Genomic DNA, 12,845 nt, shown 5'->3' with positions numbered 1-12,845 from the left:
CCTTGAATATTTTGCAGGATTTTTTTGCAAAAAACAATACTGCAGGACTATGTATCTGTTCTTCTGATGTAAAAATATTTTTTACAGGTAGATGGAAAAAAGTTAGTTCTGATCCAGTAAAAGAAGTAGAACATAAACAGCCACTGATAGAAAGCAACAGTGTGCTTTGAACAGTGGGTAAGACCAGGACCATTTTTCTGCCTTGCTTGGGGAAGATAGAAAGCAGAGCTCCAGAAACTGCTGTATCTTCTCCTCAAGAGTTTTCTTCTTTCATCCTGAATTATTTGATGTATATACTAGGACTGTTTAAGGAACTGAGCACAGTCTGCCTCACTGTTGGTTGTAAATTATGTTCCTAATAAGAAATTATATCTTTATATGAGTTTTCTCAACTCAGATCTGTCCCTTGATGTTGTTTGCCTGATCTTGTGGCTGACTTCTGTGCAATTTTGCAAGCAGTAACGGAAGAAATAATTTACTTGGAAATCTAATAGGTAAATTAAAAAAAAAAAACCAACTTCGAACAAATTTAAGTATATTCTTCAGCAGTGCTTCCATGATAATGACTACATTAAACTCAGAGCTTTTTTTTCTTTATGTAGGTTATTATTAATACTTGTAACCTAATTTGTAATGCTTTAAGCATAAGAGAGCAAGAAGACAGCCAGTCAGTGGCAGAATTTTTCATCGAAGTGTGTGTTTCCTTTCCAGTTCAATGTTGTTTTTGCTAAGTAAAAGTTATTAGTGCATGTCAGTCTCTTTCCTGGATAAGTTAGTATGTGAAAAAACAATCATGATGATAAAATCTTTCAGTATATATGTCTAATGGCTACAGAATGTTTTGGGGTTTATTTTTTGCAAATACAGTTGTGATTGTGTACGAGAGCTACAAATTATATAATCTACTGTCACCAAGGAGTAACTAACATACTGTAATTTTAATGGATGACCATTTTCCTGTAGTTTCACAGTTTCAATGTGATTATGTGGTCCAACCTTACAATCTTAATTTTTTTGCTTCAGATCTGTGTGAGACAAAACATTTGTATTTAGCAGTCATTAAGATGAACTACAGCTAACATTAGTAAAAGCTGAGCTTTGAAACAAAGCCAGTGTACTTTCCTTACACCCACTGCAAAAGGATTACTTACAGAATCTTTCTGGTACTACATAAATAGTTCTTTGTATGTCTGTACGTTCCAGTTATGTCCTTGTTTGTAAAAAAGGTTCCACAGTGACAGCCACTCTGGTCAGTGTTAGATTTGCAAATATTTGATATAAGAAAATAATGACGAATTGAAGGTAATACAAAGAAAAAAAAAACGAAACAAAACAAAAAAACCCCAAACTTGCTGTTTCTCACAATATCATGTATTTACTCTTATGAGAAAACTATATATCAGTTATTTCTCAACGGTGTATAGCAAGACACATGAAGAAAGATGCTTATGCTACTATGTAGTATTTGTTACAGATGAAAATGCACTTATTTTGCATTGGACAGTACTACATCTCTGTACTGATGAAATGTTTGAAGGACATGACTGAAGACAGCTTCAAAGTTTATATATATCCATGTGGACTGGCTTCCTCATACTGTGTTACACCAGTCCAATAGAATGAGTACCAAAAAAATGAACAGATTAAGTGAATTTTGTTTTCCTTGCTTTCCTTCTTTTATTTTGGGTTATAAGAGAGTATGGGCCTTTCTGTATCTGTAAGAAACAGGGGCTTTTTTTTAAATTTTTTTTTTATTTAAAGCATGGAACATGCATACACTTGTAAAATTACTCTAGCACAGTTGGAACAGTGGGTATAGCAGAATCAGAAAAAGTAGAATCAGGCCATTCTGTCCATGCTGAAAGCACCAAAATTCATCTGTATTTGAAAGCCGCCTCCATTTACAACAGAAGTTTTAAAGTACAGAGGTATTGAAGAATGTTCATAAATAAATTTGCTGAAACCTTAACTTTTACTACATTACCTAGACAGGCAAGTGTTTGAAATGTATCTCTCACTGACTAAATAAAAGAATAAAAATCACTTTTGCTGTTTAGGATGTAACTGAAAAAAATGAGTGATATCTTCATTAAAAGTTAAGTTCTAGTGCTTAGAATTTAAGGTAGAGAAATACAGAAAGGTATATGCTATTCAGTAGGACTTTCAGAATTAGCAGGAGGGGAGTTTTATTATTAGCTGTCATATGAATGTAGAACCTATTAATGAATGCATAGAAAACATAAAATTTAGTAGCATATAGTAAATAAAGAAACTGTGGTTAACTGCTTTACATCCTGTCCTGTGGACCAGGAAAATAATAAATTTAAAAGGATATTCTAATGACTTAGTAGGAGTTTAGTATTTCTGACACTTGCCCTTTAGGTACAGCATGGAAGAAGATATGATGCACAATCTCACTGCCGAGGAGGAGCACTGGGAGGCAAGAACAGTCTTCTTCCTAGAGGGACTATTCCTAGCACAGCAGAATTTCTAGACCTGATACTAAATCAGATATAAGGGACATTATATCCCTTGCATAGCCAGTCATGTCTGGAGGTCAGTGTAGTAAGAGGACAGTACCTCAGTGCATTACAGAAAACACAAGCCACGCTATTTCCGCAACATAAGTTTTAATTCTACCAGAATTACTTGGTATTTGGGTAGTTCAAAAGTTTGGCTTTTTGTACCCTTCATTATCTTCTCCTTTCAAACTCCTTCCTTTCTATCTCCACAAATACACGGTAGTGTTAGAATGGGATGTTTGCTTCTCTGTTTAGCTTTACTTAATTTGGATCAATATCACTCAAATTTATTAGATGTGACAACAAAATGCTCATAAAGGATATCCAGATACTCTCAGTTCTCTTTTCGCTGGAAACATCCTTATCAACAGTGAGTACCAAGAATTGGACAAGAGAGGAAACCACTTACATTCCATGTGTTGGCATGCATTGAGTGATAGTGGACAGCCAGATTCCCTATCCTATGGAGTTTGCTTTTAAGCAGGTGATTGAAACTGAAGTGTCTATGGTTGTCACAAACTAAAGGTGTTGTATTTCACACACTGAACGGCTCCTTGATGTGTCTGATGGGATGAAATGATTTGTAGTATTATGGTCAGTGCTTTTCCTCCTAAATATTCAGAATAAAGATTCTGACACTGTTCTTCATGCTTGAATATTGGAGGAGAGAAAAGAGTGGGCATTTTTTTTTATCTCTTCAAACAACATCAAAATCTTTCTATCAGAAATATATGTAGTTTTTTGTCAAATGGGGCTGACCTTCTTTGCCTGAAGACTAAAAGCCTGAGGTTCTCTTGGCCTCTCAACCTCCCTCCAAAGGTATTTTATCCTCAATACCCTGAGCTATTGGTCTGTTTTCTAGAACATAGTAGTAAATCTATCAAAAGGCTGAAATAAAACACTTCTTTCCTGAAATAATTTTAATGGAATATTCACTGATAAGGCTTTACATGCTTAGAAATTCCCTTGAATGGAAACTAGGAATCAAGTATTTAAAATAACATACCTCTGCTATTTTAAAATGCAGGGATAAAAATACTGAGTTTCTTTCATTCAGCAGGGTTTCCATTTGTCCAGGTTTTAACCTCTAAGTGTGTAATACTTGTGATAGAAATGGGTAATGACATTCTGTGCCTCTAGAGAATTTGCTAAGGTCGGTTCAGGAAATATCTGATGCCATCAAGTTAATTTTATATTAGCTGACTTAGGAACAAGAAAGTATTAAAACTAAAGAGACTGTATAGGGTGCAATATCCCAACAAAATAAATTTTCAGTTTAAAGGGGCCTAAAGGAATAAAAGAATGCCAAAGAGAAAACTAAAGATTTCTCACATCTAGCTATATATAGAATGATTTTAAAGCTGAGTTTTCATTGGTTTGGGGGCAAAATCAAATGATTTGGAGGACAAACAGATTAATCAGTGCTGCTGAATAGGTGTCAAAAGTGGGAAGAAAACAAAAACAACATAAAAATACATTATGTACTCTCCAGAATACAAATTTTATTCTAGCTTCACAACAGTAATGTGTCAAAATTACAAAGGTTTGTGTTTTACTGCAAGATAGATGGTAGAGGTAGACATGCGAGTGTCAACCCTGTACATGGAGGAGCTGGAAGTGAATGCTACAACTTGACTTCCCTGGTGGGATAGGTGGTGTTCATTTGACTTGTTTTCCTTGATGATTTATAGTTGATGTACATCTACCAGGCAGCTTCCCATCTGTACAGCCTTGGTCTGGTGCAGAGATGCAAGCCTGGTGATATTTCAGTTGAATTAGTCTGTTTCTGGGTGTCTGTCAGGCTGCCATTGCCGGGTGCTCCAGGTGCTACCAACTGCTTGTTCTTTCCCAGATGCAGTGGCAAGTCTTGGAAGAACATCTCAGGCAGTGACAGATTCTATCTGCTTTTTTCATGTCTCTCCTTGGACACAGCCAAGCTTCTCATAAAAGGTACAAGACTTCTTAGGAGTTCATTATTAACCCTCATGTTGCTGTAGGCCTACTTGAGAGTTTTTACTCTATCCTTCTAGTTGCAGGCGGTGATATTGGAAGAAATGGACAGACCCAGTCCATTAATATGTGGCTCCATGGCTGATGTCACCGTCTCAATTTGAGGCTTTTTTTTTTATAATGGGGTGGTCTACACAGCACCAGGCTTGCTGGTGTTGGACAGGATCTGTCTTTCTCAAACGCGTAAGAGGGACTTTGTTCCTGACTTAGTGGCACTGATTGACAGAGCCTTAAACTAGACTTGAAGGGAAGGAGGATAATATTAAACTTGCCCTAGACAAGCCATGGAATGGCACACCAAAGTAAGAAGGATGGGGTCCTAGTGAGGGCACTGAGGCTGTTGCTTTGAGACTTGCTTTTATGGAGGTGAGACAGTGGCTCCTGAGGTAGTAGGAAACAGCAAAGAATACTGGTGAAATACATCAGAGAAATTAAAGGGGACAACCCAGCTGCAGTGCTTGGTGGGACAAATACCATGACTGGAGTGTGGCTATTGATCTGTATTGGAATCTGCAGTGTTCACCATCCTTGATAATGACATAGACAGTGGGATCAAGTGCACCCCTCAGCAAGTTTGAAAACTACACCAAGCAGAGTGGTGCAGTTGACAAGCCTGAGAGATGGGATGCCATTCAGAGGGGCCTGGCCAAACTTGAGTTGTGGGCCCATATGAACCTCATGAAGTTCAAGAAGGCCAAGTGCAAGGTCCTGTACTTGAGTTAGGGCAATCCACAGTACCAGTACAGGCTGGGAGATAAAAGAATTGAGAGGCCCCTGTGGAGAAAGACTTGGGGATACTGGTGGATGAAAAGCCAGACATGAGCCAGCAGTGTGCACTTGCAGCCCAGAAAACCAGCCATATCCTGAGCTGCATCAAAAGAAGCAGGCCAAGGGAGGTGATCTTGCCACCCTACTGTGCATTGGTACACCCCACTTGGAGTACTACATCTAGCTCTGGAGTTTAAGATAGATCTGTTTGAGCAGGTCCAGAGGAAGGCCACAAAAATGATCAGGGCTGGAGCACCTCTCCTGTGAAGACAGGCTGAGAGTTGGAGTTGTTCAGCCTGGAGAAGAGATGGCCACGGGGAGACTTTATTGCAGCCTCTCAATACTTAAAGGGGGGCTTTTAGGAAAAATGGGGACAGACTTTTCAGCCATCCTGTAGCAACAGGACAAAGGGTAATGGTTTTAAACTAAAGGAGGACAGATTCAGATAAGATATAGGGAAGGAATTTTTTACAATGAAGGAGGCGAAACACTGGAAGAGGTTGCCTGGAGAGGTACTAGATGCCACATTGCTGTAACTTTTGAAGGTCATGTTGAAAGAGGTTCTGAGCAGTTGAAGATGTCCCTGCTCATTGCAGAGGGGTTGGGCTGGATGACCTTTAAAGGTCCCTTCCAACCCAAGCCATTCCTTGGTTTTATGATCCTGTCCCTATGCCCATAAGGACATGGCCTATGCATGTCCTTAAGGATGGAATGCAAATTATCATGCTTCAGGAAGCAGGGATTTGATTAAATGCTGCTAAAAGTATTTAGTCACATCAGCAGTTTTACTTGATGTGTGGTATCAGGAGAGGCAATTCAATTGTGATTAAGAACTTTGAAAGATAGAGTGCCGGAAGAGTCAGCTTGATGCAGGGATATGAAGAAATGAACTTCTGATGGCATAGTATAAATGTCAGCCTAGCTTATGTCCCTAAACAGGTGTGAATGGTTCCTCTTTGGGATCATTTACATGATCATGCAAAGATACGTTGGTACCATCTTAAATGTGTATGGTGTATCCACAGTGATGTCTTTCTATAATGATAGTATGGTAGCTGATAGTGTAACTCTTAGGATAGATAACAAATACTTCTTCCAGTGAGTGTACATCTCCAGTATTTTACTGTCATTGCTAGTTCAGAATACATCTTTCTAGGAGAGTTATTAATAAAGTGCAGCCATCACAACACCAAAGTTAATAGATTAATATAAGGACAGAAGTGTTTTAGCTGTTATGCAAAGGAGTCTGTAGGCTTTGGAGCAAAGATATGTTGTGCTAGGGAAGTTAGGAGAAGGTTCTTCCCTGAGAGGGTGGTCGGTGACTGGAACAGGTTCCCCGTGGAAGTAGTCACAGCCCCAGGCCTGTCAGAGTTTGTGGAGGGCTGGGTGATGCTTTTAGTCATACTGTTTAGTTTTAGGCAGTTCTGCAAGGAACAGGGAGTTGGACTTGATGATTCTTATGGGTCCCTTCCAACTTCAGATATTCTATAAAAAATACATGCTGGTAGTTATTAAACATTTACAGATGGCAAGCATTCTCTGTAACAGCCTTTCAAATAAAGTGTTTAGTACAGAGGTTTGCTATTTGATTCACTTAGGTTTTAGCATGGTAAAGTACAGCCCAGGCCACATGCCTGGCCACCTGCGTTAGACTTGTTCGCTTTAGCGGCTATATACTGAAGCAGTGATTCATAAAGACTTACCTTCCTTACTAGTCCCAGTGTCAGATAGAGCCAATGACAGCAGCAAAGAGTGGGCCTGTCGCTGGCCAAGGCCGAGCCCATCAGTGTGGATGGTAGCATTGCCAGGATAACATATTTAAAAAAGTGGGGGAACCAAAATTCTGCAATTGCAGCTGTAGGGGTGAGAATTTGTGAGAGAAACAAGTTTTCAGACACTGAGGTCAGTGATGGAGGAGGGGAAGGAAGTGCTTCTGAATCCAGAGAAGAGATTTCCCTGCAGCCCATGGTGCAGACCATGGTGAGACAGGCTGTCCCTCTGCACCCCATGGAGGTCCATGGTGGAGCAGACTCCACCTGCAGCCTGTGGAGGACCCGGTGTCAGAGCAGGGGGATGCCCAAAGGAGGTTGTGATCCCATGAGCAGTCTGCACTGAAGCAGGGTCCTGGTAGGAGCTGTGGCCTGTGGAGAGAGGAGCCCACACTGGAGCAGGTTTGCTGCAGGACTTGTGACCTCACAGGGACCCACACTTGGAGCAGCATGTTCCTGAAGGGCTGCATCCCATGGAAGGGGCCCACACTGGAGCAGTTCATGAAGAACTGCAACCTGTGGAAATGACTTATCTCCCCGTGCCCTTACTTGCATCTCATGAGCCTTTCATTCTGTTTGTTCCTCACTGTCCAGTTAGGAGGGAGAGAGGTAGAGAGGGAGAGAGGTAGAGTGGTTTTGGTGTGTAAGAGTGCTGAGATATAGTGAGGCTGCTAGTGGAAAACATCCTTTCCTTATAATTGATAATCAGAAAAAATATGCCAATTAAAAGTTCAGGGAGAAAAGAAAACTTTATTTCATACTCTTAAAGGTTTCCTGGAAGTTAAGATTTTCTGAGTTGCTTTAACTTAACAAATAAAATATTTAGGAGAAAGCTAATTCATGGATACATGGAAATAAGTTTCCAACAGCAGGCCTAATGAACTTTTAAAATAAAAATAGGTATCTAAGCCTTTCTGCTTCTATTTGATATTACCATTAAATGAACGAAAAGAATCAACCTTGCCCCATGGATGCTGGTTTTAGTCTTGGCTTGATGAGTATTTAAAAAGCATGTAAGGATGCAGGAGAAATGTTTTCGTGTATATATACCATTATATATTTCAGAGAGGTGGTTGGGCTTCACCAGTGTAACTGAGAAGAAAAATATAACTGAAATAGGAACTTGAGGTGTGTTTTGATGTGATTTCAGTAAACCTTCTAATAAAATACGTGTTTTCATCAGCCTTAAGGTCAGCAAACATAACATGCTAATTCTGAGAATTTATAACATTTCTGCACCAAGTTGTCATAAAAACAGTAAAGTAATGAATACATAATGAAGAGCTTCTCATGGATGTTTGTTTTCTAAAACAATGCCTGTAGATATGCATGAAAAACAAATGGATTTTTAGCAACAGAAATATCACCACTCGTAATTGATTAATAAGATAGTAGTCAGGCTTTTTTTCTGTTAGGGACTTACTGGGTTTTTGTTTGTTGGTTTTTGGTGAATTTTTTTTTTTCCTACCAAGTATGAGGCGGAAATTGTTTGGGTTTTTTGGGGGGGTTGTTTTTTGGTTTTGTTTTGGGTGGGTTTTTTTTTTTAATCTTTCCTTTGGGAAAGTCTGCAATAGTTGATATACAACACATCATGTTAAGGCATTTTTAAATACATCAGTGAGTCTCACATTGTCTCCTGCTGAGAAACTGTCAATTGAAATTCTACTGGAAAATTGGACTAGAAAAAGAGTAGCAATAAATACACTGAAATTTTTATAACCATGTATAATATCAATAATTACTGATTGGGCAAGAGACTCATAAAGATTCAGTGCTCCCATGTATTTTGACAAAAAAGGTCATAGTTCACAAAAACAAATTGTGAGACTCCTTCCAACAACTTACTATGCTTTTACCTGCATTGAGATAGTACCTGATTGCTAACATTGGTTACGAGTCTCAACAGGAAAGCTTGTGTAGGCCAATAAGCCAATTTTTTATTAGGAATTTATTTTTATAATTCACAATAATTTTTATAATGAATTATTTGTCATGCTAAATCTATTAATGATAATTCTGCAACCTCAGTCATAATATGTTTCTGAGAAATCAAAGTGCATCGCTGTGTCAGATTTAAAAGCTTTTCAGTAACCGCAACTCCTGAATGACGTTCACCTATGATGATTCCTAATTTGTAATTTATACATTTGAAAGCTGTGTAAACAACTGAATATGATCCTGAATACTTCTCTGTTTTCCTGTGCTGACCTGATTTTTAAAAACAAAAAGTAATATTTCAAGACTGTGTCTAACTTGCAAGCTGCTTGGAGACAAGCTTGGGTTTTGCCAAAACTTGGAAACCAGTCATAGATACCGAAACAACCCTTTTCCTATGATATTACACAGCATTGTTCTAATTTGGAAAATCTTTCATTACAATATGTTGAGTAAATTATTATGTATGTTCATGAAAAGGATATTGTGTGTAAGTGGCAGGAAGAGATGAGAAACTCATGTCAGAGTTTCTGAAGTGTAGCAGCCTTCCACATGCTAAAGGCACTGTCTGCTCTCTCCTGCAGGAGCCTGGGTCATGGCCATTGCACAGGAAGAGGTGTGAGGCAGGACAGGGTGTTTCCCATGGAAACTGGTCCAGCCACTACACCTTTTGAATAGGAGAAACAGAGCAGCAGATGGCTGCAAGGACTCCGTAACACAGCAACGCTTTGGCCGACGTCCTCTGCCCACAGGAGTCCTTGGGGTGGAGCCTGGCTTGCAGAAGTCTCTGAGCCCTGGCTGCGCGGGAGCCTCTCTCGGCTGTAGTGGGAAAGGGCTCCGCTGGACTCCCCCAGGCTGAGCACAGGCAGCGCTGCCCTCAGCTGACCAGTCCCTGGCTGCTCATTGTACGGAAGGAAAAGCCCCTGCTAGGGTCAGGCTGCGACCGCACTCGGCCCTGCCAAGGTGCCTCCAGGAGCCTGTTGCAGAGCGTCACAGGCGAGAGCCCTGCAGGTTCTGCCCAGCTTCAATTTGCTTTAAATTTTTCTCAGCTTAGAGCTGACTGACAATCACCAGGTCATTCATGAGGTTAGCAAGCAGTTTGGATTGTTTTACATCTATAAAGGAACCTCACAAACTGCACTGCATATAAGCAATGAAACCCTGTAAGCTTTGGTTGCAATTAAATATAGTTGATATTTGATGGAGCAGATACTACAGGATGAACTAAGTTTATAAGCAGTATTGTATTGTTGCTGTAGCTAACCACTGTAGTCTTAGTATGTGGGCGGAAAGGTTAATAATGAATATAGTCTTTCTCACGCCTTTTTTTGTTTTTGAAGACTGGTAGTAAATGGCAACATGACTCAAGGAGAATTGGGTAAATTGGATTCACTTAAAAGCAATCAGCAATGAGATACAAAGGGATGATGAGAAGAGTGTAGGGAAAGGGTGATGAGAAACACATTTCTCCCCTCTTTCCCAAGGAAGAACAGAAAAGGACAGAAACACAGCTGTTGGTGAGCTGAGCAGCTCATGTGCCGCAAGCACATGAGATTTAATGATTCACTTTACTCTGTAGTTTCTTGGTTTGGATCCAATTTACTGTGGTAACTTGTTTTCATCACTTACCATCTGTTTTGTGTGATATACAACAGTGAAAAGTTTGGCCTCTTTTCTTTGGACAACTTTTTGGTCATTGCTCATTATTTATTCATGCCTTTCTGAACCAAAGAGCTTAAAGTGATTAGAGTTATTAAAAAAAAAAAAAAAAATTTTGCCTACTCACTTTTCATCACTTTTGCTTGCTGACGGAGGGTATTCTGGCTGCCCAGTCTGTACAGGTACCACATTCATTTTACATGAGAAGTTTTTTCAACATGTTCAGTAGCAAGTATTTCAGCAGAGTGTTGAAATTTTAAATGTATTTTCTTTCCCTCAGCAATTATGTCATTCCCATGTTTATGTGAAAGCAAATATTTAAATGTAGCTACCAAGATACTAATTTTTCCTAGAAAAAGTAGGGGGCAAAATGCTTCTTTGGTCAAGGTTTCAAAATATGAGGCTTCTTTCATGGCATATAATTTTCAAATGGTGCTTTAATAATTTATTTATAAAGCCAAAGCTCCAACTCCAATGGAAGTGCTTACTACTGTTTCAAACATGAAAAATCTAAAAACATTTTTAAGCATTTTTTGAATGTGCTTATCTGTACATAACAATGTGGTAGCAAATAACCACAAGTTTATGCTATTACTTCTTACTCTTATTAAGACATAACATTTTATTGATCAGTTATGATTTGGGTCTCTTTAATACTTGTCAACGGATCAAGCACCAGTTGTCTGGACCCGGGGCATTGCTGAGGATTACATTTATTGAAGGGCTGTTGATTGCAACAAGTACTGCAAAGAACAGGAAGTTATTTCCTCCTTCCTAAGGCCCTAACCTTAATTTTCAGCACAGAAACTCTGTGGAAGGAACAGACATTATGCTGGCCAAATGACTGTTGTCAAAATTATGCCATGATGTTGCAGGGCTGAAAAGGAGAGGATGAACAGTAGGAGTCAGTGAAAGGAAGGATCCCGCTGAATTGGAAAGTGGAGGGTAAACTAGAGGTGAAAAAGAAAGGGTGAAAGAAGGATGCAAGAACAACAAGCCCACCTAGAAAGTACTGTGACTGTATCACCACTGTCTGACATCCCATCTTAGATTAGTTTTACAGGTAATAAGTTTTACAGTGGCTTTGTCACAGCATATCTTTTTCTGAAGGCCACATGGAATGAATTGGTACAATAAATTAAATACATAGTATTTAATATTTGTTGGGTTTATATTGAATGTATAAGGAATGAGCAGAGAACATTTAGTTTAGTTCCACATCGTCATGTGTTTGCTACTATTGGGGTGTTTTTTTTAAATATAATGCCTGGAAGTCTTTGTGGCTGAACAGGAAGTTTTTCTCATAAACTTTTCTGACTAACTTAACCACAGGAAACCTAAGAACATTCCTGGGATTTCAAATAAAAGAAGTGCAGCATGAACTAGATAACATTTTATAAAAGCCATAGAGGTAATGCTGTGAATAAATGAAAAGTACACAAGTAGAGATGCATGTTATAGAACATGACAGTTAAGAGGAAATTTCATTGAAATGTCATTTTAAATAGCTTAGACAAAAATTAACCCTCTGAACAGACTAGACCGAAACCACCCCTAGAGCTAGTGGTTTCATTAGTTGTATCAGGGGTGAATTGGCCCACTGTGCTCATGATAGGATATGGAGCAAGAAAAGGGCATGAAAAAAGATGAATTGGAAACAGATGTCAAAAAGAATTTTTAGAATCATGCATTTGTGGAGTAGCCACTGGGCAAAGCAGTTGATAAAAAACACAAGGGGACAAGAAGAGGGGAACAGTGTGAGAGAGGGGTGGGGAGGGGGAGACTGATATCTCTCAGTAGCTGCTTCAAGTAAAAAAGATCTGTGTGGGTGAAGGCTGATATCCTTAAGAGTTCTTTTTATTCGCTGCCACAATGACGTGTAAATTGGCAATATTGAAACCTGTTTAGTATATTCTCTACATTTGTGTATCAGTCAAATTACAGAATCATAGAATGGTTTAAGCTGGAAGAGACCATTAAAGGTCATCTAGTTCAAACCCTCTGCAATAAGCAGGGATATCTTCAACTAGACCAGGTTGCTGAAAGCCTCATCCAATCTGGCCTGGAAAACTTCCAGGGATGGGACATCCACAACTTCTCTGGGTAACCTATTCCAGTGTTTCACTACCCTCACAGTAAAGAATTTCTTCCTAATATCTAATCTAAACCTAATGCATTTCAG

At 39.2% G+C, this 12,845-nt stretch overlaps 1 protein-coding gene across 3 annotated transcripts in view; it reads left to right on the top strand.

Annotated features, from left to right (window-relative positions):
• Positions 1-12,845, top strand: part of PRR16 (proline rich 16) — a 146,424-nt gene that overhangs the window by 104,708 nt on the left and 28,871 nt on the right. The window contains exon 3 of one of the 3 annotated variants that reach the window (XM_061355080.1): positions 9,589-9,720. The exons of the other annotated variants lie outside the window; for them this stretch is intronic. The gene's annotated coding sequence lies outside the window, so the exon portion shown is untranslated. Of the gene's footprint in view, positions 1-9,588; positions 9,721-12,845 lie in introns of those variants that run through there. 3 annotated transcript variants of the gene reach the window in all.

The sequence above is a fragment of the Neopsephotus bourkii genome, unplaced genomic scaffold (genome assembly GCF_033783945.1).
Source record: "Neopsephotus bourkii isolate Nb327-2 ecotype Australia unplaced genomic scaffold, CSIRO-AGI_Nbou_v1 NB_772, whole genome shotgun sequence".
NCBI lineage: Eukaryota > Metazoa > Chordata > Aves > Psittaciformes > Psittacidae > Neopsephotus > Neopsephotus bourkii.
The sequence above is the reverse complement of the archived record's forward strand: the minus strand, read 5'-3'. Positions and strand labels throughout refer to the sequence as shown.